The 26,618-nt window shown below is 44.7% G+C and overlaps 1 protein-coding gene across 4 annotated transcripts in view; it reads left to right on the top strand.

Moving 5' to 3' along the window:
• Nucleotides 1–26,618, top strand: part of LOC133354270 (leucine-rich repeat and immunoglobulin-like domain-containing nogo receptor-interacting protein 1) — a 114,496-nt gene that overhangs the window by 81,647 nt on the left and 6,231 nt on the right. Inside the window, exon 1 of one of the 4 annotated variants that reach the window (XM_061570982.1) lies at nucleotides 23,068–23,205. The exons of the other annotated variants lie outside the window; for them this stretch is intronic. The gene's annotated coding sequence lies outside the window, so the exon portion shown is untranslated. Of the gene's footprint in view, nucleotides 1–23,067; nucleotides 23,206–26,618 lie in introns of those variants that run through there. 4 annotated transcript variants of the gene reach the window in all.

Genomic DNA, 26,618 nt, shown 5'->3' with positions numbered 1-26,618 from the left:
GTTTGTTCAGATTTTGAGCCAGGTTTGACGTCAATGATATAATCGGTAAAAAAGAAAAATCATCAATAGTCAACCACCATGCCCAGCCTACGACTAAAAATCAGCAGCTTGTGGCTTCAATTCCTGCTTGGGAGGTTGACTCAGACAAATATCTGTCGAGGGTTGATACAATTAATGCCATTTTGCTGCAAGTCAAAGGTGGTGCTTGTAGGAGTAGACTTGTCCCTGTCATAGGAATGTGGAATGTCCATTACTGGCTCCGATCCTTGAATTGTAATAGGTGTCATCACACATGCATTTTAATAGGAATAACTTGTAAAAATGATAATAATTCACGGTCAATTGTGTATCTATTGCCGAATTAAGGCCTCCTCACGGTGTGTGGATCGGGGCGGGGTGGGTGGTTTGATTGGCCATGCATCGCGATGCTGGTCAGTGTGGTAAAGTATGATGAAGGCGGTACCAAGGACAAGTTCATCGAAATCACTCTCCATTGAAAAGTTTTTGTTTGTTTTATCAGGTAAGGCCCCCTGAGCTAGATAGAAGCGACCTGGCCACAATGTAATAGCTCAAAGAAGTGGCTTATCATGTGGAAATTGATAGCAGCCAAATACTCTAAATGCATGTTTCTAAATGTGGAGGGGATGACCGAAGGACTTGGAGAAAAATCCACTCGACCACGGGGAGAACATGAAAACTCCAAATATACAGGCGTCAGAGTCGGGATCGAACCCACGATCTCGTGTATACCAGGCGAGGTCGTTATCATCTCAGCACTGCCGTGCCATTGATGTCAGCTATGGCCGTAAAGATTTACCCAGGTCGCCGAGTTTCATAGCGCAATGCAGTATCTGCTTCAGCACTGCTCCCACGGTACACAATTATATAATTATTGTTATAACAAAGGGATTGCAGATGTAAAATGTTTCTCTTAAGAAAACAACATTACAATTTGACCCATTATAGACAACAAACGCCGAGACATTTTTATTGTCGCTGTTATTGATATCGCAATTTGACATTCAATACAGGATGCTTCATTTTTTTTTTTCAAAACATGCGCATCGTACGGCTCCTTTTGCGGTTAAAATATAAATCAACGGGGGCCCCTTCGACTCCGCGCTCGCAATCCCACCTGCACGCGCTGGGAGGTTTAACAATATACTCGCTTTCCAATTTACCAAACGCTTATCTATTCGCCTAAGCCCAATGCTATGACTGTCTTACTGTGGACATTTATATTGAGCTATGGCAGCGGTACATATAATAGCAATTGGTCTTCGGAAATCTGGCCGACCTGCTGCCATGATTGAATGCCATATCCCATTCGAGACTTCCCCTGCCCCGCGTCCTTGCACATACATTTCTTGGCTAGACATCACTCACGCGGATTTCTCCGTGCTTTTATGCACATATGCTTCGCCGCGATACGGCGCTGCGAAGTACTTGCATTAACGCCGGGGGTAATTTATTACAGCAGTAGTACAATTAAAAGTGCGCGCGAATGTAGAGAAATATACTTCTTTCATTTTTAAAACGAATGTGTTTACACGTAACAATTAATCCCCGAGCTTTAGTCCGACAGTAAAATATTGGACGCTTCATTTAGCTGATTTGTACGCGTCACGCGCGTTAAATACGCATAATGCATAAAAAGCATTGACATAATGAGCAGTTGTTGTGGCTGAGAGACGAGGTGATGGAGTTCGTGTTTGAGAAGCATGCAGCCAGCAAAAAACTGAGAAGCATGTTGGTACTTTGAAGATAATTTTTAATCCGGCATGGTTTTTTTCCCATTCAACAAGGTCAAAACTGTTCAATTTGCAAGCAAAAGCTTTGCAAATCACCGTTGCGGTAATTTCAGCTGCTGCCAAACTTTATAGGGAAGCTATATATGGATATGCATAGCACCATTTGTACCTATAATTCAACGTCGTATTCTCCGTATGGCATATACATCACGTTGCACATACACGGAGACGTTGTTTTATTATTGCTGCCGTGGTGTGATGGTGATCACGACCGCACCCACAATCCAGAGGTCGCCAGTTCAATTTGGATCACGACGTTTCGGGCACAACACAAGCGTCCTTCTTCAGGTGGGGACAACTTAGCCAAAGCCAGAAGTCGCAAACGGGTTTTGATTCCTTACCCGTACCCGGCCGCACCAGGGTCGCAAACGGGTACCCGTACCCGGCCGGGTACGGGTAGCCGGGCATCGGGTAGGGTATGGGTATCGGGTACCCGATTGCGACCTCTGGCGAAAGCACACCGCTCGTGAAAAAACAAAAATATTTGGGGGAGCTGAGCTTTCAGTTGGTGGGCGAGATGTTAACCACCCTGCCTCCTCGTATGCAGGAAGTCGTGGGTTCGATCCCAACGCTGACGCCTCTACATTTGGGGTTTGCAAGTCTCTCTCCACCTGGTCGCGTGGATTTTTCTCCCTCCACAATTAGAAACACGAGTTTTTAGAGTACTGGGCTGCAATACATTTTCACATGATAAGCCCCCCCCCCCCCCCCCCCACTTCGTTGAGCTATTATTTGTGATGGCCAGGTAGCTTTTGACAAACAGCTGTATAGCTCAGTGGGCATTCACCTGGTAAAGTAAAAATATTAATAAATAGGTGTTGAGAGGCGTCAGCGTTTGCCAGCGCCCACGCTACAGGACTGGCTATCAGCGTCACCACGGCCACCGTTGGGAAGCGCTTGCCGCGTGTGCCCTTTGTCCGCAGAGAGGGAGGTGGACACAGAGCAATTAGCCTTCCCGCACGTTAAACCGGTCACATTCTACCCCAAACGCTCTCTTTCTTTAGTTACAAACGAGATTGGTTTTCCCTTTATCTGGCCAAGCTGCTATGTGGTGTGGAAGGCAACCTCCCACCCACCCACCATGCAATTCTTGGCAGGGAGAGTGCAGTGTTTCCCAGTCTCTCTCACCACCGGTGGTGCTGGCTCGAAGCAGCCCCGACAATGACTTTTTTTTACCTACGTGACTTTACCGAAAAAACCCAAGAATATGAATCCTTGCAGTCACAAAAGCTTCAAATCTAGAATGACTTTGTCACCCAACTGCTGGCAGAAGGGCCGCCACTAGAGGGAGCGATAGAGAGCCAACCCTCCAAAGGGTGCTTGGCCTACTCTTCCACACTGGCCAACACCACGCGCGGCCACCAGGTACACATTTGAGGCTGATGCGTACACCTACACGCACTCATATAGATTTAAACGATTTGCATATTGCCACTATGACAATGGAAATTGTTGCTGCATGACACATTTCACTCTGCCCCCCGTGTGCAAGCACGTGGGTGCACACGTGACGAGCTCAATTGGGTGCAACAGAATGGTCAGGTGTGCACAACATGCCCCCCCACTCCCACCCCCCTTGAACTCAGTGATGATGCATTCAACAGAAGTGAAATTAATTCCGAGTGTCTTGACATGATTACCAGGCGTTGTGCTTCTCATTAAACAGATATGTCCGTGGAAGCCACCCGCAGCGATCATTCCGAGCGGCTTCCACGTCAGTGCAATCAGCAACGAGATGCAACAACAAAAACGTGAATTTACCACCGAGGATTTCGGTGATGAGCGACGGTGTACCGCGAGGAGTATACATATCCAGGGGCGCCTGTGTGATTTTACGTGGCGACCAAAAAAAAAATAACCAGTTTTAACACAATGATACATCCTGAGATTACAAAGTGCAGTTTGAAAAGAGACTCGGAGATTTCGAACAAAGCATCGTTTTCGATGACATCTTCCAAACATCCGAAATGTCATATTCTTGGATCTTTCGGTGAAGTCACGTAGAAGGGAAATAATAAAATAATAAAAAATAAAACGTTATAAAATTCTCACGACGTTTCGGCCACAACACAAGCAGCCGTCCTCAGGTGAAAAACAGAGCTGTCGGAAAGACAGCGTTCTAATGAACACTGCTAAGCTTGGCAGCGTATTTTAAGCTGGGTGGGAGGAGCAAAGCGCCTTGACAAAGGAGTTTACATATCAACATGCCAAATTCCTCTGCTATGTAAACTTATGTTACGTAAACTCCTTTGTCAAGGCGTTATGATCCTCCCACCCAGCTTAAAATACGCTGCCAAGCTTAGCAGTGTTCATTAGAACGCTGTCTTTCTGACAGCTCTGTTCATCACCTGATGACGGCTGCTTGTGTGGTGGCCGAAACGTCGTGAGAGTTTTATAATGTTTTATTATTTATTATTTTATATTTCCCTTCTCCGTGGTTTTCCCGAAAGATCCAAGAATATGAATCCCTGCAGTCGCGAAAGTTTTAAATCGAACAAAAAATCAGGAATGTCACTCGTGATTGCGGACACGGAAAGTAGTCAAAGCTAGTTCGCGTACAAATAGAAATGGTGGCGGCGATCATCTCCTGGTTTGGTGGAACTTCCACATTCCTATGGCAAGGGCGAGTTTATCCATAGTGCAGCCACAGAGTGGCACTCATTGTATCGACCCCGGGAGGGAGGTATGATGAGCTGAGCCAACCTCCGACCCAGGATTTGAACTCGCAACATCACCACCATTAATTAACTCGTTTGTTACGCGTGAAATGCTCCTTAGAGACCCTGGACTCATTTTCTGCAATGTTGACGTCGTTTTTGTTGTTGTTGTTGTTGTCGCTGTGCCAACGCACAACGAATCTCCCTAGCAATGTAGCCGGGCAACTGGTTAAATGGGATACATCTTAGTAATTCTTATTAGTAATAAATCTTAGTAATAAATGCAATCAGCTGAGATGTAAAACTTAGACTCTCCTCTTCTTGGTTCTTTCGGTAAAGTCACGTAGAAGGGAAGTAATAAAATAATAAAAATAAAACATAATAAAACAATTCTCACGACGTTTCGGCCACAACGCAAGCAGCCGTCCTCAGGTGAAAACCAGGTCCGTCGAGGCGACAGAGTCTGAATGAAACAGCACACGAGCTTGGAGCATATATATAAGCTGAGGTATATGGCTGGTAACAATGATGATGGTGATGATTATTGCGGCTTAAATATGACAAATCTTTAAATCTTCAGATATTATTGTCATCATAATTCAATGCTTTTTGGCGCATTATAAAATTAATAAACCCCCAAAAAATCTACAAAATGCCTGTGAAATCCATTGGATGATTATACACGATGTGATCAGCTGATCAGGACCGGATCCGATATCGATTGCACCACATTCTGATCCAATATTGATCCAGACAGCGAGTGCAGAATAAATGAGTTACCAATTACGAGTATATTCTTGGTTTTTTTCGGTAAAGTCACGTAGAAGGGAAATAATTACATCACCTGATGATGAATTGCTTGTGTTGCAGTCGAAACGTCGTGAGAATTTTATTGTTTTATATTTTCATCATTTTATTATTTCCCTTCTACGTGACTTTACCGAAAGAACCAAGAATATGAATCCCTGCAGTCACGAAAGCTTTAAATCAAAATTCAATTGAGAGTAGTTACTCATTTTAACTTCATTGAGTCTCACAAGTCAGTCCCTATCAGGAGGATCCACACATTTGGGGGAAGAGCACTTCACCTCTGCACGCAGTGGGTTTGCTACCAATTTTTCTGTGTTTGCATGTCCCTACTTGTTTTTGGCTCTTGCGTACGTAATTAAAGTACAATCCACTAGCCCCCCGACAGACGTATGCCATCACGAGATGGCATGTTAATGACTTGAAAATAATGTGGCTCAAAAATTTGCAACGGTGGCAAGTTCGATTTTTTAGCCACTTTGTGTAATTGTGAACTAATTACGAGGGACTTTGCAAAATGACAATTTGCTGGATTTTGTTAATAATATAAACAAGCATGCTTACTGGCCTTGCAAAAAATAGCGTAGAAAATATTATGTTATTAGATTATGTTGTGTCCAGATGGCACTTTGTAAATATTATTCACAAATTACACGTTTGAGCTCATTTAATGCAATTGATCTGACAACTATGCAGACACGTATTGTAATTATTGAGCAAATCTCGCCTCGATTTTAAAAGCTATGCAAATGTAGACACGTGTTGAAAAGAAACCAGTTAAATAATTTCATCCAGTGCTATAAATGTTCAATGGTTGCTATGCTTGTTCCATTATTTAATGAATTGGCCCGTATCAATCTAATGCATTAATGCTGTCTGGCTTTCTACGTCAGTAGTAGGCCAATATTGGAATATGGATGTGCAGAGTTTGGGGGCGATTTAAGATATGTTATCCGTTTCAACTGCCGTGCCAGGAGATTGAACTCGCGCCTGCCATATTCTTACCATGCCACCATGGTAGCATCTCCATTCGAACGAGTGGGACCTTTTTTGTTACAAACGTTAAAGACTTATAATCTTTTCCAGTGGGGTCATTGCCTGAGTATTTTTGGAACAACTCTGTCATAAATCTTTACGTAAGTTGTCTGTGATTGGCAAAGTCCAAGTGACCTACTTTTAGCTTATCACAGAGGGGCACATATGGATAGTTTGGGGCGATGGCCAGTTTGCAATGCAATTATGTTTTAATTGCATTGCAAACTGGCAATGCAATTAAAGTACGACATTCTTATCAACTCATATATCGCATAATACATGAATGCATGTACGGTGTAAAAAAGAATACAGAACATTTTTAATGTTACATCTGTCAGGCATTCTGATTTCAAAACACACAGCATGCATTCACACTATTATGATGACAGGTTCAGTTTTATGATTTCATTTGAATATTCTGTTTATACTGTCAAATAAGGGTCTTCCGTAGCAGCCACCTATATAGTATAAGCGACGCTACTGTGCATAGAGAGCCACTTATAATACCTGCAGTGTAATACAACAATGCATGTACTCAATAACTCATTTTGCAGCATTGTCCTGCATTGAGGTGTTTGGCGAGTTCAATTTAAAGTGTACGGCTGTTTTCATGAAATTACAGTTTACTTCCATCATCATCACCATCACCACCACCAGGCACTGGAGCATAGTAGAGTACAACAATTTGTATTTTCCCACACTGTCCTCCACTGGACCAAGTGGTCCTGAAGCAGCCCACAATATTATTTTTTTGGCGCAGCATGGCAGGTGTCCTTCCATCCACAATCCTGGCTCAACCCTGGCGTCACTTCAGAGGTCTGAAGAGATCGGCTGCATTCCGCGTGATTTGGTCAAAGGCTAAGTCACTTATAGTAGATTCCAATTTTTTTTTTCAGTTACTGGCCCAAGACCGCCAATGTGCTACCCTGGAGAGCCTGACAAAATAATGTGTGAATTCAATCTCAGTGCTCTGGATTTAAACCCTGTGCTCCAATACGGCGGTTGAATTTCCTGAGCCACCCAGCTAACAATTTATAAAGGCCCGCTGAAAGTGACTGCGTTAATGTTTTGAGACGAATTTATTTTCATATCATCATCTTTAATGCATAGTCAATGACCTCTGGGTGACCTCTGAATGCCAACATTTTTCTCCGCTACCGGGAATTATGCTCTTGCATTCAGAATCTGAATGCTTCAAAGAACATGCTTTCATCCGTTCATTCATTCATTCATTCCAAGCCCGAGTGTGCGGCATTGTTGGTTTTCCACCTTTTGTTTTTGAAGGTCCAATGCACACACAAGAGGCTCGGAGGTAGTTTTCCAGCCTCTTGAGCCAAGGATTTGGTTGGCAGCACCACAGGCAGTTTATAAAGTGCATGGTCTATTAGGGGGATCTCGAGCGAGCCCGTTTGTGCTGGAGTCACTGGCTGCCCCGTCTCACCACAAGAAGGCAGATTTGTGAATTTTTTTCGTTGCGTTTTCTGATTTTAGTTTTTTGGGTTGCTACCGTGTTGTTCGGCACGATGTCCGGCGTTTTTGTTCGTGCGCTGGGAGCTTATTCACGAACTGAAGGTCTAGTCCATAGATTGAGGATCAGAGGAGCCAACTAAATGATATGCCTCAATACTGATTGCCACTCCATCTGGGAAAATACCCAGCCTAAACTAAACTTTTTATTTAGCCAGGTAAGGCCCACTGAGCTTTATGGCACTTTTTCAGAAGTGACCTGGCCACAAATGGATGGCTCAATGACGTGGCTGATCATGTGGAAATGTATCGCAGCCAAATACTCTAAAGGCATGCTTCTAAAGGTGGAGAGAAAACTGGAGGACCTGGAGAAAACCCATGTGACCATGAGGAGAGAGACACACAAACTCCATAAATACAGGCTTCAGGGTTAGGATCGAACCCACAACATCTTTCATACCAGGCGAGGTAGTTAACGTCTCATCACCTCGGCTGTGATGTCACACACGTGTTCCTAGATGTTGGCATCACCAACTTTATACTTGTGTTTTGTTTTCTCGAACATAAAGTGCAGGTTAACCTTCAAACATCATTGTAGCTTTCTAGAAAAACGTGGAATGTCTTCAAGTGGGCAGACAGACAGACATAATCATTCCGGGCCATAACATTCAGTGGCCTTACAGCTCTCTAAAAAAACATCACTCCCCTTTATGCAAAGGATATGTATTATTTAAATTGTATTTCCAAATGAATTCAGAAATTCTCAAGCATTATTTAACGTGTGCATTTTCCCATTAACTTAGCCTATATGTTCATGGCAGCCAATGATACAATGTGTCTTCCGAACAGCAGTTACAATCCAACATTTCAACTTTATTATGCAGCTGAGAACGCGAAGGTGTAATTTTCCTTCTCTATACGTGCTATTGTAGTTTTTTTTTCGTTCTTGGGAATGTAATTAATTAACTGTCAAATTGTCCACAATTGACATTGATTAACGGATGATCTGGAATTTCCCTTCCTTTCTTTTGAATGGCTTTGATCTCCAAACTTGTGCTCCTTGATTAACGTTGCATTATGCATTCCATTCCCTCCTCTAAAGTTGTAAATTTATCACCCATCTGGTTCAGAGCGTTCTAATGAATGTATGGGCTGTTTGAGTGAATGGGGTCAACAGGCACTGGTTTGGATGGAGAATATTAAGCAGGGGAGTAGAGGACACAACGCTGAGACTCATCTTAGCTGCATAGTGGAGTCTCGCACGAAATTGAGCCAACATTCATAGTGGAGAGACCCACATTTGGAAACTGCTTAACGTGAGGACATGCCACTGATAATATAGAAATTGCGTTACTCGAGGTCACCGGGTTCCATGAGGGGCTAATGCCTTGTCAGAGACCCTGAGCTTGCACGGCCACAATCCCAGCTTTTATCTGCAGGGGCTTGAGCCACCCGTGATTAAACTGGCTTCCCAAGTGCAAGCATTACATATATCTGTTTGAAACAAGTCCCACGGTTTAGCAAATTAAATGTCAGATGAGGAGACCAGATGACCCAGAGGTCACAGCACCGAGTTGGCACTGCTGAAAATGAATCCGGGTTTCAGACGACCACGATTCTATATATTTTTTTCTCAAGTACGCAGTTAGTTGATGGTCTCAGCGCAGTCGCAAATCACTCGGTTGGATTTTTCAACCAATGTGGCAAAAGTTTGGCTCTGGGAGATATAAAATTCTATTTACCTGTCACGTGAAAAACATGCCTAGAGTAGTCCACGTCAGACACAGTAGTGCCCCTAGTGTGGATGATACATTCATTTGAAGGGATCTTACGAGTAGTTTTGTGATACCCTATTCCACGAGCCATTCTCTCACGTGGGATGACACACCACTGTGGACGTACTGCACTGAGAGTTCTTCATCACACGATGTGACGCTGATCACGTAATTAAAATAAATTGGGGATTCTTTTTTAAAGACTATCCACGCTTTGTTAATTAAATGTCAGATTTGCATTAACCTTTTAAGGAAACCAATTCGCGATATGTTTATGGAATAGTGCTCTTTTTATAGCTTTGGCCAAACGTGCAACGTTGGGGGGAGTTGGGTGGGGGGGGGGAGGCAAGGCAATGGTAACACCCGTACCTCATAATGGTAACACTCGTACCCTCACAATGGTAATACTCGTGCCTCAGAGCAAGAAGGGCCTGAGTTGGAGTTCCGACTTGGCTGCATTTCTGCACAGAGTCTGTATGCCCTCCCTCATATTCTGCACGGGTTTCAACCAGAAAATATCCACCAAAAACAATGAACCATATACTACCAGAGCATGTTTTTTGTTTGCATGTTCCCCACAAGTATATGTGGTTAATGCAGACATGATTCCTTTGCAAGAGTTTTCAGTTTGGTGTTTTAACATCTTAACGACTGTTCCGTTGCCTGAAAGGGTAAAACCTATTCTTAGATTTTAATAACTGGCAAGAGAGCTCCCATGATGATACAGAAAATCTCGAGTTTCCTCCCAACGCCTAAGCGAGTGGTATAAACTGCTCCCTTCTTTGTCAAGGGTTATTCTTTTAACAAAGAACAACTATCCACCTCCATAAAAGTGGGGCTGCTTCACTAGGTAGCTATATCTTCTTGGTTCTTTCGGTAAAGTCACGTAGAAGGGAAGTAATAAAATAATAAAAAAAAACATAATAAAATAAAATAATTCTCACGACGTTTCGGCTACAACGCAATTATTTTATTTTATTATGTTTTATTTTTATTATTTTATTACTTCCCTTCTACGTGACTTTACCGAAAGAACCAAGAAGATGAATCCCTGCAGTCACGAAAGCTTTAAATCGAAATTTAGGTAGCTATAATTTTGCTGACCACAGAGGAATTGCTGATGACAGCCTGAATTAATTTTGGCCAGAGTTTTAATTCAAGACTTCGTCATAGGGCGCGTTATAAACTTAGCTGTCAGCATGTAACAAGCATTTAACGGTGCATTGATTAATTGATTTAAAATGTATATAAAAACAACTCACGATATATGAATTGAGTGCTGCGTGTGAGAACCAGCTACTTGCAGTTCATGAAATTGACATGCAAATCATTAAATACGTATTTGGCGATGCTGCTGCTGCGTTGGCAGTGGTGCACAAGCACAAATAACAAAATAAAATAAAATTAACCCGTAAAAACAAAGTTTTTCACTATAAATCCTTTATATGCGTGGCGGCTAGAGTCCTCTCGTCCTCTGGCTTGAGATGGCTGTCACCTATGGGTCAGATGATTTCCTGCCACCATTAAGCAATTGGTAATTAAATATAATTTATTTTTCCTAAAAAGTGTAAAATTTTGGAAAAATAAATTGTCACGCACAACGAGTCTGTGTGCAAAATGTCAGCTCGATTGGATCACGGGAAGTGGGTTAAAAAACGACCGAAATATTTGCACGGTCGTAAGCACGCAAGCAAGCAAGCAAGTGAACTTAATATAAATGATTTAAAAAAACGCACTCCTCAATAATACTGCGGCCTTATAAAGAAAAAAATAGATATAATCGCTCCTTTTCTGTGTGCCATGTCCATTCTCAAAGACGTTGGCGATAATGGTCTTCCTTCTGTGTAGCTCTGCCCATGATATTTACTCAAGACCTGTACAATATACAATCCCGGTTGCATCCTATTGTTCGCCAGTCAAAACATGACGTTCAGTCTCTTGTTCTCTCATCACGTGTCCAAGAAATGTCACTTACCTTTGTATAATTATAATTTTAATTTGTACTTGCTACTTGTATTGCACGCAGTTTGTATGCCCATTAAAGTTTTACATCCTAAGGTATATGAATTGAGGTGCTGTGTGTAAGAACCCGCTACTTGCAGTTAATGAATATGACATGCACATCATAAAATACGTATTTGGCGATGCTGCTGCTGCGTTGGCAGTCGTGCACGAGCACAAATAACAAAAGAAAGAAAAAACGTAAAAAAAAAGAAAGAAAAAACGTTAAAAACGTTATGGTCACGGTCCCTTATTGATAGCCGCTCATCAAATCGTGTTGCATTCTGGCTCATAGAGAAAACTAAACTGTACTCAAGAGACAGACATTCTGCAAACTAATGCAAACGAGACAGGAAAAACACAAGGCAGGCAAATTATAGATTTTTGAATCAAATCATGATCCGAAATCAAGACACATTTCGACATCGCTTGGGAAGAGGGGACGTGGTGAACCTTGGCATGGTTTATTGATGCGCGTCATAGCCACAACTTTGTCCATGACAAAGCAATGTTTACTACATATTTAATGGCCTATTTTGACGACGAGTTTGTTTTACAGGTTCTGTAAGCCTTAAGATACACCACATGTTCATAATTAAAGCAGTAAGTCAATCATCACTTAGACACTGCTTATTCTACCTTTTTGGGTTGTGTTTACATTTTTTTCTAAATCCAGACAAAGGCAATGCAACTTCATACAGTCACATCAAGGCCGCTGTACTTACATGTGAAACGAAAATTAAACAAAGACCCCGATTTCGATTTAAAGCTTTCGTGACTGCAGGGATTCATCTTCTTGGTTCTTTCGGTGAAGTCACGTAGAATGGAAATAATAAAATAATACAAATAAAACATAATAAAATAATTCTCACGACGTTTCGGCCACAACGCAAGCAGCCGTCCTCAGGTGAAGACCAGGTCTGTCGGAAAGACAGCGTCTGAATGACGCCGTTGTGGCCGAAACGTCGTGAGAATTATTTTATTATGTTTGATTTTTTATTATTTTATTATTTCCCTTCTATGTGACTTTACCGAAAGAACCAAGAAGAAAAAAGACCCCGATGTCATGAGCTCTCTAATGCGTTTTACGATTGTACCGAATGTTGTCTAGCACAATTGGCCTTCTTCGGAAACTGAAATTATTCAATTCTGAAGAAGGTCCCAGAATATGGTCCGAAACGTCAGACATGGTACCGAACGACGCACGGTACGACCCGAGAACGCATCCGAGGGCCCTACGGCATTTTCAAAACAAACGAGGCAGTCGACTAAACTAAGCTAAAACTATTTTTTTGATTGTACCAGGTAAGTCTCACTGAGCTATACAACTCTTATTCTTAGGTTTTTTCGGTAAAGTCACGTAGGTAAAAAATTAAAATTAAAATTAATAAAAGTAAATAAAAATAACATAAAAATTAGGTGGAACCGTCACAGCACGATACATACAGCTACTTTTATTAATTTATATTTTTATTTTTTACCTACGTGACTTTACCGAAAAAACCTAAGAATATGAATCCTTGCAGTCACGAAAGCTTCAAATCTAGAACTATACAACTCTGTTTCAGAAGCGACCTGGCCACAAATGGTAGGCCAAAGAAGTGGCTTCTGTGGAAATTTATAGCAGCCAAATACTCTCAACGCATTTTCATTTGTCTTGCATGGAGGATAAAACCAGGGAACCCAGTGAAAAATCCATGCGACCACGGGGTGAACATACAAACTCCAAATAAACAAGCATCAGAGTCGGGATCGAACCCATGACCTCTCGTATACCCGTTGAGGTAGTTAACATCTCATGAGCACGGCACCCCCTTATCAACACTAGACCCCCTAATCATTATTCTCGATACGGAAACAAATATTTATCTTGCCATTCTGTGAAAATTAGTGCGTGAATAATTAATCAGTATTCGCCTTATTATTCCATGTCTTAATTATATTCCAATTGTGCAATGAGCACGATGTTGTCATGGAATAAGTACATTTCCACGTGGAACTCTTGTAATGAGCCATGCATCACTTGATCGAGAATGATTTCTGGAATACGATGTCAAATAACTACTTCTGAAATCACTTCAATATCTCATTATCAACACTCGGGGCACATCGTTCATGTGGCCTGCAAATAGTGTTTGTCGCAAATAGTGTTTTGTCAATCATACCAACATGTTTAACTCATAGAGTGGGACCATGTTGAATCAAATTTGTGTAAAACCAGATGGGACCATTAACCTCACTACACTTGAAAACTCAGTTTTAATCACAGGTGGTGCTGAAACCCGCTCTTTAAATTTAAGGATCTCAGTGCGCTGCACACCTCCGAATGTGCCTTGGTGTATCGGATCGTGATACCATTCTAATGCGGTTGTAAATATATCTCGGGCGCACACTCTCGCGGGACATCGTACGGGGTGACACTGCGTCCCAGCCCTCGCTCGCTCGTAGCGACGAGCGCAAGTGGACACGTCGCCTCCCTAAGATTTAGGGAGCGGAATTGCGATGAGAGGTCACAACTTTGATTGGGAGGGAACCTCCGCCAATGACGGGCCAACAACTGCGAGCCTGGATTGATTGATCAGTAAATAGCAGAATATTGACAGGGCAATTTCACGCTGTGGAGTTATTTGACCTCCACAATGATGCATCTATGCGGTGCATTCATCATTGACACGACGCTAGAAAAACGCCATGTGTCTGGCATTTCATTAATGTATTGATTGCAGAAATATATACACAAAATGTAAGGATTTTTTTTTTTACTTTTGTAATTATTGCGGCAACCTGAATGTAATTCCCAGCCATGGCTCATGCCTATCGTGAGTGACATTTGATCCAGTCCTTTGCCCTCCCCTTCACCAATCTACACTAACCAGTGTGGTGAAGTATGGTTTAACAACTCCCATTACGGATATAATTTTTGCGGCTAGACTGCTATCCAGATGTTTATTGTGAAATAATTTTAACTGTTCATCTTCACGGTACTCTTCATCTTCATTGTACGACTGTGTGTGTGTTCTTCGCGTCCGTGCTGTAATGCAAAACGATGTGTTTTTCACGTTGTAACGGTTTGTTTGGCACGGTGTCCGATGTTTTGTTCCACAGGCCAGCAGAGCATTTCCCAATTTTATTCCAATTGCGTTGTTACTGTCATGTCACGAGACAGAATCCATTTCAAACATTCTCAGGGCAGTCAGAACACAATTGTATGATTTGTAAGAAATTTTAAAATATTTTTCTTCTGAAAAAAAAACCTCATTAAAAATCGGCCTTTTCATTTTCACGGCACACAATTCCTCCCCCCCCCACCCCTCAACACACTCTGCTATGACGATTGCCACATGGTTGTCGAACTCATTGTTTTTTTAATTCTCAGAGCTGAAATGGAGGCAAATTAATTACAAAACCCAATTCAAGAGGATATATATTGTTTCTGTGCAGTTATTGGAGACCAGTCTGAGACCATCACCGCACCGCGCTGTAAAACCCATTTTTAAATCATTTATATTAAGTTCGCTTGCTTGCTTAGGACCGTGCAAATCTTTCGGTCGTTTTTTTACCCACTTCCCGTGATCCAATCGAGCTGACATTTTCCACACAGACTCGTTGTGCGTGACAATTAATGTTCGTGAAAAAAAATTCCAAAACTTTACACTTTTTAGGACAAAAATATTATATTTAATTACCAATTGCTTAATGGTGCAATGAAATCATCTGACCCATAGGTGGCAGCCATCTCAAGCCAGAGGACGGAGAGGACTCTAGCCGCCACGCATATAAAGGATTTATAGTGAAAAACTTTGTTTTTACGGGTTATACTTATTTATCGTACGTCGCTGAACCTCCGATTCCAACCCAGCCTGTCAGCAGTACTGGCTCAGACGCCGGACCTCTGAGTCAACCATCCTTCTCATATAACATTCCACGCATGTATTGATTGCAATATTTGCGAAAAACTTGGAATTTTTTGTTTAACCATATGGAACTCTTGCAGTGTGTGAATTGTATTACTGTATTCTAAATGCGTAATGAGTCTCCTCTTCAGTTTAGAGGCCATATATAGGTCATAACAAAACAATGCTCCGGGGAGGAGAGGAGTGGGGAAAGGAAAGAGACTGATTAACGTTGTCTTTACGTCTCTGGTGGTGCATACATAATCTGGTTACAACTCAGCCCAGCAACCCTAACCCGCTCTTTAGCCACGGCCAAGTGTAGTGAACCATTTGATCTGCGTTATTTGTTTCGCCAGTGTGCGTGCGTGCGCGAGGAGTGGTGGCACAGCAGGTCCACGCATCGCGTAAACGGTACCAGAGGCCTAGGTTCAATTTTCGGCAAACGGCTTTAAGTTTTTTTTTCCATTCAGTTTTCAGTTTCATTCATTAGGTATATAAGCCTGTGAGCCATACGGCTCTTGACTCGGGATGCAACCGCAACAAACAAAAACATGAACAAGAAACATCCTAAAGTGTCTGCAGGCAACAGAAAAAATCCAGGAAAAAACAGCAAAGTCTTCCAGAAAAAACACCGTATTTCAACGCTTGCAACATTGCACCTGTCCTGGGCCTCTCCTAGGTTGACTCGGCCCTGAACGATCGCCTGGTGCAGTGTGTAAATGATCAGCACTGGGGAGACAGAACCACAGTTGGCTGTGGTGCTGGCTAAATAACTTCCCGGTGTGCTCTGCTGGCCCAAATAGGTGCTCGCAAACAACCAATCTGTTTTGAGCAAATAAGATCTTGGAAGTCGCGTGTCTACTGTGCAGCAGCTGTGGGATCTGGTGGCGGGTAAGACGCGTTGGCAAAATGTGGTGGTGGCATCATCAGTTTTGGCCACGATAACGTCTTGATCTTGACCTTGAAAGATCACGTGCCCCTTCGGTGATGTTAAGAACAATGGCTGCAATGCCTGACGGTGCACAGCATCAGCTGTGAACCTATTCTGGGCTTCCCCTAGGTCGATTCACCTTTAAATGATTACCTGGTGCAGCGTGTCAAGATCAACACCGGTGAAACAACGCCAGCCAGGTGTGGTAGTACCTACACGACTCCCTCATGTGCCTGTTCCGGCCCTAATGGGTAATCGATAACAGTACTTGCCGTGCAATGTGTGCGGTGAAAAATTGGATATTCGTATCGCGTGCGAGTGTTGGGCAGACTTGTGCGCAATGCTCTACGAACCTCGAGGACCGGCTCTTGTCCCACGGCGAAAATCAGGAGCAAGTGTTATCTCAACCTGTGCTGGGTCTCTGCTCGGTCAACATCGCATGTAAGTCGGTGCGGGAGAGACAAAAGTGGCCAGGTGCAATTTTGGCCACACCCACCTATAGACGCTCGCTAACAGCGAATTGCCTTTCCCATCTGTAACGCTATCCAAGGGGGGGGGTCCTTTTGTTTTTTGGATGCGCATGTGTGGCCACGCGTGTGCGCGCGTGTGCGCGCGTGTGTCTTTGTGCTCTCTCTCTCTCTACTTTCAAAGCCACGCTGCTCGAATAAATACTACATTAGAAACATTCTTGGGGGTCGGGATTGTTTTTTTTAAGGATTGGTTTCGGGTCCCTGATAGGGGGCTTAGCTATCATCTGGCGCCTACCTTACTCGCCAACGAAAAGCGACACCGAGCGGCGCGTGTAAGCTTTCCGACCCAACTTGGCCTTCCGTGACCTCCGCCCGGGGACGTTTGACTTGCCGGGGCAGTGCGATGGCGCGGAACGGGGGTGGGCTACGGGGCACGGGCCAAGGGGGTGGGCCACGCGGCCCTGCCACAGGGTGGGCCATAGGGGTGGGCCAAGGGGGTGGGCCACGGAATGGGCCATGGGGGTGGGCCATGGGGTGGGCCATGGGGGTGGGCCACGGGGGTGGGCCACGGGGCCCGGGCCATGGGGGTGGACCAAGGGGGTGGGCCACGGGGTGGGCCACGGGGTTGGGCCACGGGGGTGGGCCACGGGGGTGGGCCAAGAGGCCCGGGCCACTGGGGGGTGGACCAAGGGGGTGGGCCACGGGGGTGGGCCACGGAATGGGCCACGGGGCCCGGGCCACAGGGGTGGGCCACGGGGCCCGGGCCACGGGGGTGGGCCATGGGGGTGGGACCATGGGGGTTGGCCACGGGACCCGGGCCACGGGGATGGGCCATGGGGCCCAGCAAAAGCCGCGCTGTTGACGCCGGGGCAACGCTGGAGTGGGGGGGGGTTTAGCGGAGCAGGCAAACTGTACGACCGGCTCGTTCGCTCGCCCGGCGCTGCTTTAAGAGTCGCTTAATTATTGACGACGATTTGATGCCCCCCGCCCGTGGCTGCTTGACGGCTTGTAAAGAAGAAGGAGGAGAGAAAAAAAAACCGCCTTGGTTTGATGAAGGCGCGTGGGTGCGCACCTGCGTTGCGCCGGGAGGGAGCGGTGGCGCAGCGATTATGTACGTGCTGTATGTTGAACTTCTTTCGAACCGTACCTAACCAACAGCGCTAATCGTCGCCAACCGAGTTCGATTCCCACTCACGGCCAAAACCAGGGACGATTATCTGAACCGGTCCTTGGCCTCCCCTAGGTCGACTCAGCCTCAAAGGAGTACCTGGCGCGGTGTGTAAAACATCGCCACTAGGGAGACAAAGGCGGCCGGGCGTGGTTCTGGCCACCGACCCCTTCGTGTGCCGTGCTGGCCTTCATAGGTGCTCGCTAACAGCACTTGCCCCAAAAGTCTGTCAAGGCTACACGGGGGATCTTTGTCTTGGTTGAAGTGGGGTTTGTGTGGGGAACGGTGGCGCTGACAAACCCAGTGACTTTGAGTTCAATTCCAAGCTCACGCCAAATAACAGTGGCGCATATCTGAATCGCTGCTGGGCCTCTTCTAGGTCGACTCAGCCTTAAATGAGTACCTTGCGTGGTGTTTAAATAACAACACTGGGAAGACAAAGGCAGCCTGGCGTTGTGGCAGCCACACCACCCCCCCCCCTCCGAGTGCCATATCAGCCTCAATAGGTGCTCGCTAACAACACTTGCTCTCAGCTTTTAAAGGCTACATGGGGGACCTTTGCTTATGTTTGCATGGTGGCTTTGTGGGACATCAACAGTCTGTGTTTATTTGCACCTGTCATAGGAATGAGGAATTTCCACCATTGGCCCGAGGGGCCAGTGGGCTCGGTTCCGAGTGACGATGCACAATATCGGTGACAATGTCTACCTCAGCTTAAACTGGTTATGGTACTTCGTGAAGCATCATTAACACATTCCTGCGGAGGGAGCTGGTAGGAACGTTGGGTTGCTCGGTCAATGGCCAGGGTCAACGGCGGCGTGGTGTATTCCGCAAATATGCCCGACTGTGAGGACGGACACAAGCCGGCGTGAGTAGGTTAAACGTTGAGTTTTATAAGGGCACCACGGGGTGACCAGCCCCTCCCCACCCAGCCCCACCCCTCCCACCCTCACCCAGTCCCACCCTCCCCACCCAGCCCCTCCCCACCCTCCCCTCCCCGCCCGGCCCCTCCCCACCCTCCCCACCCAGCCCCTCCCCACCCTCCCCTCCCCACCCGGCCCCTCCCCACCCTCCCCACCCAGCCCCTCCCCACCCTCCCCTCTCTACCAAGCCCCACCCCTCACATTTTTGGATGCACGACGGATGGACGGACACAATAATCCCCTGTGGGCTGGTGTAACCAGGAGGTTCCTACCAGTATAAGTGGCAGCACTGTGGAGACTTGAGCAGCAGCACCCCATCGGAGTTTTTTGCCAAAATGACCTTATTAATATGTCCTTCGCAGCTACATTCATTCCCCAGCCTACAATAAGTTCATTGCACGAGTGTGTGTATGCATTGCACGTGTGTGTGTGTGCATTGCACGTGTGTGTGTGCATTGCATGTGTATGTGTGCATTGCACGTGTGTGTGTGCATTGCACGTGTGTGTGCGCATTGCACGTGTGTGTGTGTGCATTGCACGTGTGTGTGTCTGTGTGCATTGCACGTGTGTGTGCATTGCACGTGTGTGTGTGCATTGCACGTGTGTGTGTGCATTGCACGTGTGTGTGTGCATTGCATGTGTGTGTGTGCATTGCACGTGTGGGTGTGCATTGCACGAGTGTATATGTGCATTGCACGTGTGTGTGTGTGTGCATTGTACGTGTGTGTGTGTGTGCATTGCACGTGTGTGTGCGCATTGCACGTGTGTGTGCGCACGCGTGGATGTGGCCGAGCGTGGTTCTGGGCACAAACCCCCTTGCGTGTCATCCCGGCCCTTAATAGGTGTTCGCAAACAGCACTTGCCCAAGCAGTCTGTTAACGGCTCTATGGGGGATAATTTTTTTCTCGTTGTTGGAATGAGTCTATGCATGTGTGCGTGCGTTCAAGTGGCGCAGTGGTTTGCACGCAGCGGTGCCGAATATCTGAACTGGTCCTGTCCATTCCCTATGTTGACTCGGCCTCAAATGTGTACCTGGTGTGGTGTTTAAATATCTCCACAAGCGAGACAAAGGTGGCTTTCATAGGTGCTCGCTAACAGCACTTTCCCTAACAGTATGTAGGCTATATGGGCGATATTTGTGTGCTTGTATCTCTGCAGATACGTGCGTCTGGACATAGTGGTTGGCGAGAACCACTATTCCCACTGAAGCGCGGTCACGCGACTTCGATTCTGAGCAATGGCTAACATCGGTGGCAAGCGGTGTGAAAACTTGTCACGTGCCACACATCATTAAATGATGTGCCACACTTAGCCTTAAATTAGCACCTGGTGCAGCGTTTAAACAGCAGCACTGGGGAGACAAAGGCAGCCCGGCTGGTATTGACCATATTTCCCGCTTCCGCTAAGCCAGCCTTGTATGTGTATATGTTGGTCCTCTTTTGCGTAGGGAAAGACTTAATCAGCTTCAGCCTTGACTTTTATTCACAAGCTGCGCTTGACCGCAAAAGTCTGCATGACTCTTCAGGGGATTTGAGTAGACGCGTCTGTGCCGTGTGTCAACAAGTGTACGAACAAAAACGTTGCGCACGGTTGTATAGCAGCATGTGCATGTACGGTAGTTAAATACGTGTGCAAAATGATTCAGGTTTGTAGAGAGAGGGCCGTCTGTGTGTGTACGCGCGTATTTGCGTGTGCGTGTGAGTGTTGCAAAATACAGGGTGAATGAAATGCATTAAACTATTTGAGCAATGAAATGCCCTTGGGAATAGATCAACAACTTTTTTTATGTTATTATTCAAGTCTTGCTTTCTTGTTGTAACAGACAAAACGTGTATACGGTTGTAACAGTTGTGCCGGTAAGTGCATATTGAAGATGAGTTTTAATGATTTAAGGCTTACACTGCCGTGATGATTGCGCTTTTAGAATAAATGTGTTCAAAAATTAGAAGCACTCACTTTAAATTATCTTTTTGTCCCGATGCACGAAAATACCTTTAAATATGCATTACGTACACAGTGAAGCGTGTATTTTAACATAGCAAAATGTATGAAATTAGATTGTTTTTGCAATTTCATACATTTGGCCAAAAGACAGAACACTATTTACCATTTCACTTCGGGCCTGGAAACCAAATCACTCTTCACGTGTCCAAAAATCCATTGCTGATTCATAATCAACGTTTTTGGGTTTAGATCGCATTATTTATAAATGTGTCGTAACCCTCCACCACCCGACACGGCCAATCAGTAACAAAGTGTCACGTTGACAAAAGACAATTAGTTCACTGCTTTAGCCCACCGGTGTGTTGAAGCGTGAAACCACATCATTTTACAATTTGAGTACGACGTTTCGCTGGTAATTGCATCCAGCATCATCGGGCAATTCGCCAGAATGGTGAGGCTCTGCTGTGTCTGATGATGCTGGATGCAATTACCAGCGAAACGTCGTACTCAAATTGTAAATTGTTGTGGTTTCACGCTTCAACACACCGGTGGGCTAAAGCAGTGAACTAATTGTCTTTTGTCAACGTGACACTTTTTTACTGATTGGCCGTGTCGGGTGGTGGAGGGTTACTGACACATTTATAAATAACGCGATCTAAACCCAAAAACGTTGATTATGAATAATATTGGTCGCGAAAGCCTGCCGTGTTAAACTGAGTCCATTGCTGAGTTTAACACGTAGGCTTTCGCGACCTATATCCATAATACAGCTTTTTTGTGTGAGATCTCGTAAATATATAAATGTGTCGTTAAGCCCGCCACCACCCGACACAACTATTTAGTAAGTTTTGTCACGAAAACAGAAGATGCCAATTCGTTACCAGTACAGCACACCGGTGTGATGGAAAGCCAAGCTACAACATTTACAATCTTGAGTACGACGTTTCGCTAGTTGTAATTACTGGCGAAACGTCGTACTCAGATTGTAAATGTTGTGGCTTGGCTCTCCAACACACTAGTGTTGCTGTACTAGTAACGAATCCATTGCTTGTACTGTCATTCCCTTGACTAGCTTGTGCTCCAAGCCTGCAACACTGGGTATTCCCAGGGACTGTCCTTCCATCAAACTATTAACCAGGCTCGGCTAGGTGAGCTTTGAGGCCACGTGAAGTGTCAAACGCTCTTATTTACGTTCTTGGCGATGACAAGGAATGTGTCAATTCATGGTCATGGATCTTTTCAGGAATTTTATATATAATATTTGTGTGAGCGTAGCTGTCGCTACTGACTACAAGGGTCACAGGGTCCCATGACAGTCAATACATCACCTAGAGATGTATTTATTTATTTAAACATGATATTATAATACATTACACTGATGTGAATATTAAAGCCGAAAGACAAAATAAATGGAAAATCATTGTCGCCATCGAAAACAAATATTGAGGCAGTGGCCCTCTCCATCCATTTGGCACAGCAGTGGGTTGAGTGCCGAAGGCAGGAAGAAGTTAACATCGACTCAGCCCATCATCTCTCAAGTTCAAGTTCATTTATTAGGTATAGCCCTGTGAGCCATTCGGCTCTTGAATCGGGTGCAACCGCAACAAACAAAAAACTAAAACATGAACAAGAAAACATCTTGAAGTGACTATGTGCAAACAGAAAATCCAAGAAAAGACAGCAAAATATTGCAGAAAAAGCACCGTACACCAACACTGTGTGCAAAAGTCCCAGTGGGATGCAAGTCAAGACGTACCAACTTGTGGGAAAAACACAGCAGCTGCACTGGTGGACTGACTCGCCCTGTCATGATAACGTGGAACTTCCACCTCTGTTCTCAGATTTGTTCTAGCCAAACGAGCATTATGTTTGGGGGGGGGGTGGAAGAGGTGACTGTCTCGCCCATTGGCACTCAACCACGACTGGATGGATATTCCACTTCCCTGTGGCACGTGCTCTAGTCTCAAACTACCAACAAGCATATTTTGCTCTTGCAGTCCCTACGTTACAGGGCTAATAATACAATGGCGTGGCATTTAAATAATAATGTTAAAAAGTCGCGCAGCGCCTCCAGGGACGTTTAGAGAGGTGTCGTCAGGAACTTGTAACAATATACCGGTGGTTGTAGCAGCTGGTGTGTAAACACCTGGCATTTTCCAATCCCATTATAGCCACGCTGCCGTGAGTCACTGGGCTCGCTGCCTCCTGGGTCCACAACATACAATGCCACTTTAGAGTGACTAGGGGTTCAGAGGAGGCAGCGAGACTGGCTGACGGCTACTCCACTTGTCACAACGGTGACAACCGGCAATTCGCTGTGAAGGTAAGCGGAATGTTTTAAACACGCGCCGCACTTCCTATCGCTGGCGTTATTCAGTTGTTCGTTGCGAACGAATTATGTGCAGATTGTCGGAGACTAAACACGACCGTCGGGATTGAACGACTCTTGTGTTAAAAAATACTGGGGTCGTCACATTATGGCAATGCCGTGATGTATATTAGGCGTCACGGTGGCGAGATGTTAACTGCCTCGTCTTGTATACAGGAGGTTTGTGGGTTTGATCCCGACCCTGACGATGCCTGTATTTTTGAAGTTTGCACGTGCTCTCCATAGTCGAGTGGATTTTTCTCCGGGTTTTCTGGTTTTTCCCTCCACAATTAGAATCGACTCGCGTTTCGAGTGTTTGGCTGCTAAACATTTCCACATGATACGCCACTTTATTGAGCTGTAATTTGTGGCCAGGTTGCTTCTGAAAACGAGCTATACAGCTCCGTGGGCCTTACCTGGTAAAATAAAAACAATTAGGTTTCGTTTGATAGTTTATATTGGCCGATATAAAATGCGTGACGATCGTATGTTATCTTTTGCCAAAAAATATATATATATACCGCGATGTATTGATCGTCGTTGCTCGTGAAAAAAGGTGTGTTTTACCTCCTAACAAAATAATTACGAAGTCACAAAAGCACAGCAATAACGCTTCTAGATAATCGCTCTCATCTATTAAAATGGGTGCTTTTCATACCGTTTTGTGGCGTAAACTGATGGCACACTTACGTGACACGTGCTCAGAATTTTTAGCAGTCTATTTAATTGATTCCCATTTAATTAGCAGCGTGCGAGCTCTAAGCTTCACAGGCTGTAAAGTTGCAGTGATTAAACGCCTTGTGGCAGGCTTATGTTGGGTTACCCGCGGCAAAAGCTTTCTTCAAGTTATCTGTATTGATTCTGGAAGCACAGTGATGCACGACAATAAAATATAGAGTAACACGATTACAAAGTTATGGGAAACTGATGTCTTCATAACCGTCTAATCGTGAAAATGTAAATTATTGTATTTGTGAAAAAAAATATCACGGTAATTCTACCTACAACTGCAAAATATTTTATGAAACTATCCAAAAAATCATAATACATTCCAGCAAGTGTACTTATTATTCGTAAATGTTCCATGGCGATGGCAGTAATTAGATGATGAAGCTTTTGGCCACCCTCAAAGAGTCATTGGATGCACTCGGGAGACGGACGTGGCAAATGAGATGGCATTAAATTTCGATTTAAAGCTTTCGTGACTGCAAGGCTTCATCTTCTTGGTTCTTTCGGTAAAGTCACGTAGAATTGAAATAATAAAATAATAAAATAAAACATAATATAATATAATAATCATAATACATTAGTTTGTTATGTAAATAATATAATATCATAATCATAATACGTTATTTATTTTTATTTTATTTTTTTATCATTTCCATTCTACGTGACTTTACCGAAAGCACCAAGAAGATGAGATAGCATTGTGAAGAAAAAAACCCAACAACAACCTCGATTTGGGCAGAACACACACCGCTCGCAAGGGCGACGTGGCCGATGAGACTGGCGGTGGAGTGACAGCCAAAGGAGAGGGAATGTTGAGAGGTCACCGCCGCGGAGATGGAGCGACGAGGGGTCACGGCAGTTAACGTGACGGGAGTGCGAGAGGAGCATACGGCATTGCATGATTGATTGCGATGGCATGGAAAGGCCTTCATCAAGCAGTGGATAGACAATGGCTAATGATGATAACGATATGAAGTAACGTATTTTCAGACTGTAACGTCCCACTGGTTTTGTCCTTTACATTGTTTTCAGCCAATTGCATCCAATTATTTTAATGCCATGTGTTGTGAATGTGCTGCGCATGAGGGTTTGTATATCATTAGTTTAAAATGCTCGCATGCATATGAATGTTTCTGAGTGTCTCTGGGACCAATTCACTGAGGCTTCGCTACAGAGAGCTTGTGTGTGTGTTGTTTTTATAACTGGTGCAGCAAAAAACCATTGTTGTATGATACTACCAATTCACTGAGCCTGCACTACAGAGAACCTGTGTGTGTGTGACCTGGAAAAAAATCGATGTGACCACTGGGAGAGCATGCAAACTCCAGGCATACAGGTGCCTTGGACGGCATCATACCCATGACCTCCCGTATACCAGGCGAGGTAGTTAACATCTCGCCACCGTGGTACCCTTATTGAATGGATGCTGCCGCAGCGTCGTGGTCTCAACACAGAGATCGAGCCGCCGGTTCAACCTCCAGGCGCGGCAGTTGAAAAAATGTGCAGGTTTATTATCCCCTCCCTGCCTTCACCATCCAAAACTGACCAGCAAGGAGAAGTATGGTCAAATAACACCTCTTGGCGTGGGGAGGCCTTCATCCAACAATAGATTAACAAATGGCTTTAAAGGCATTATATTTAAATGCAAAGGCCGTCCAACATATCTTTGTCATGAAACATTCTTATTTGACCTTACTTTACCTTGCTGCTCAGAGTGGGTTGGTGAAGTGGGAGAGGATGGGACCATGTAGATGTCACTCGCCACTGATGTTGACCTCGCTCAGGAATCCAACTCAGGTCACCGTGTTGTTCAAATGCGCAGCATGTGAACTGCTGCACTGACGCTGCCCAAAACATGACCCTAGCAGGGATTGGGAAATTAAAACACTTTTTTGGAAAACAGGTCTTTCAAAGTAATGTTAAGGTGCAGCCCTGCAATTTCTTGCTCAGAACCACTGCTGGCAGAAGGCTCTCCACTATAGGGTACTCTCGCGAGCCCCTCCACAGGGCATTTGACCTATTCTTCCACACTGGCCAGACGTTTTGGAATAAGTGGGAGTACTCACATTTCCCTCCACCACACGTGACCTACAATTCCTTGTTTTTTACCAGGTAAGGCCCAGTGGGCTATATAGCTCTTTTCAGAAGCGACCTGGCCACAAATGATAGCTCAACGACGTTGCTTATCACGTGGGCATTTATAGCAGCCAAATACTCTAAATGGACGTTGATTTTCGATTTAAAGCTTTCGTGACTGCAGGGATTCATCTTCTAGGTTCTTTCGGTAAAGTCACGTAGAAGGAAAAAAGAACAGGTCTGTCAAGTAGACAGAGTCTGACAGACCTGTTCTTCACCTGAAGACGGCTGCTTGCGTTGTGGCCGAAACGTCGTGAGAATTATTTTATTATGTTTTATTTTTAAAGCCTTTATATTAAGTTCGCTTGCTTGCTTGCTTGCGTGCTTGCTTGCGTGCTTGCTTGCTTGCGTGCTTGCTTGCTTGCTTACGACCGTGCAAATCTTTCGGTCGTTTTTTAACCCACTTCCCGTGATCCAATCGAGCAGACATTTTCCACACAGACTCGTTGTGACAGACAATTAATGTTCGTGAAAAAAAAAAAATTTTTTTTTACACTTTTTAG

This window comes from Lethenteron reissneri, chromosome 46 (assembly GCF_015708825.2).
Source record: "Lethenteron reissneri isolate LAM-NWPU_2019-01 chromosome 46, ASM1570882v1, whole genome shotgun sequence".
Lineage (NCBI taxonomy): Eukaryota > Metazoa > Chordata > Hyperoartia > Petromyzontiformes > Petromyzontidae > Lethenteron > Lethenteron reissneri.
The sequence above is the reverse complement of the archived record's forward strand: the minus strand, read 5'-3'. Positions and strand labels throughout refer to the sequence as shown.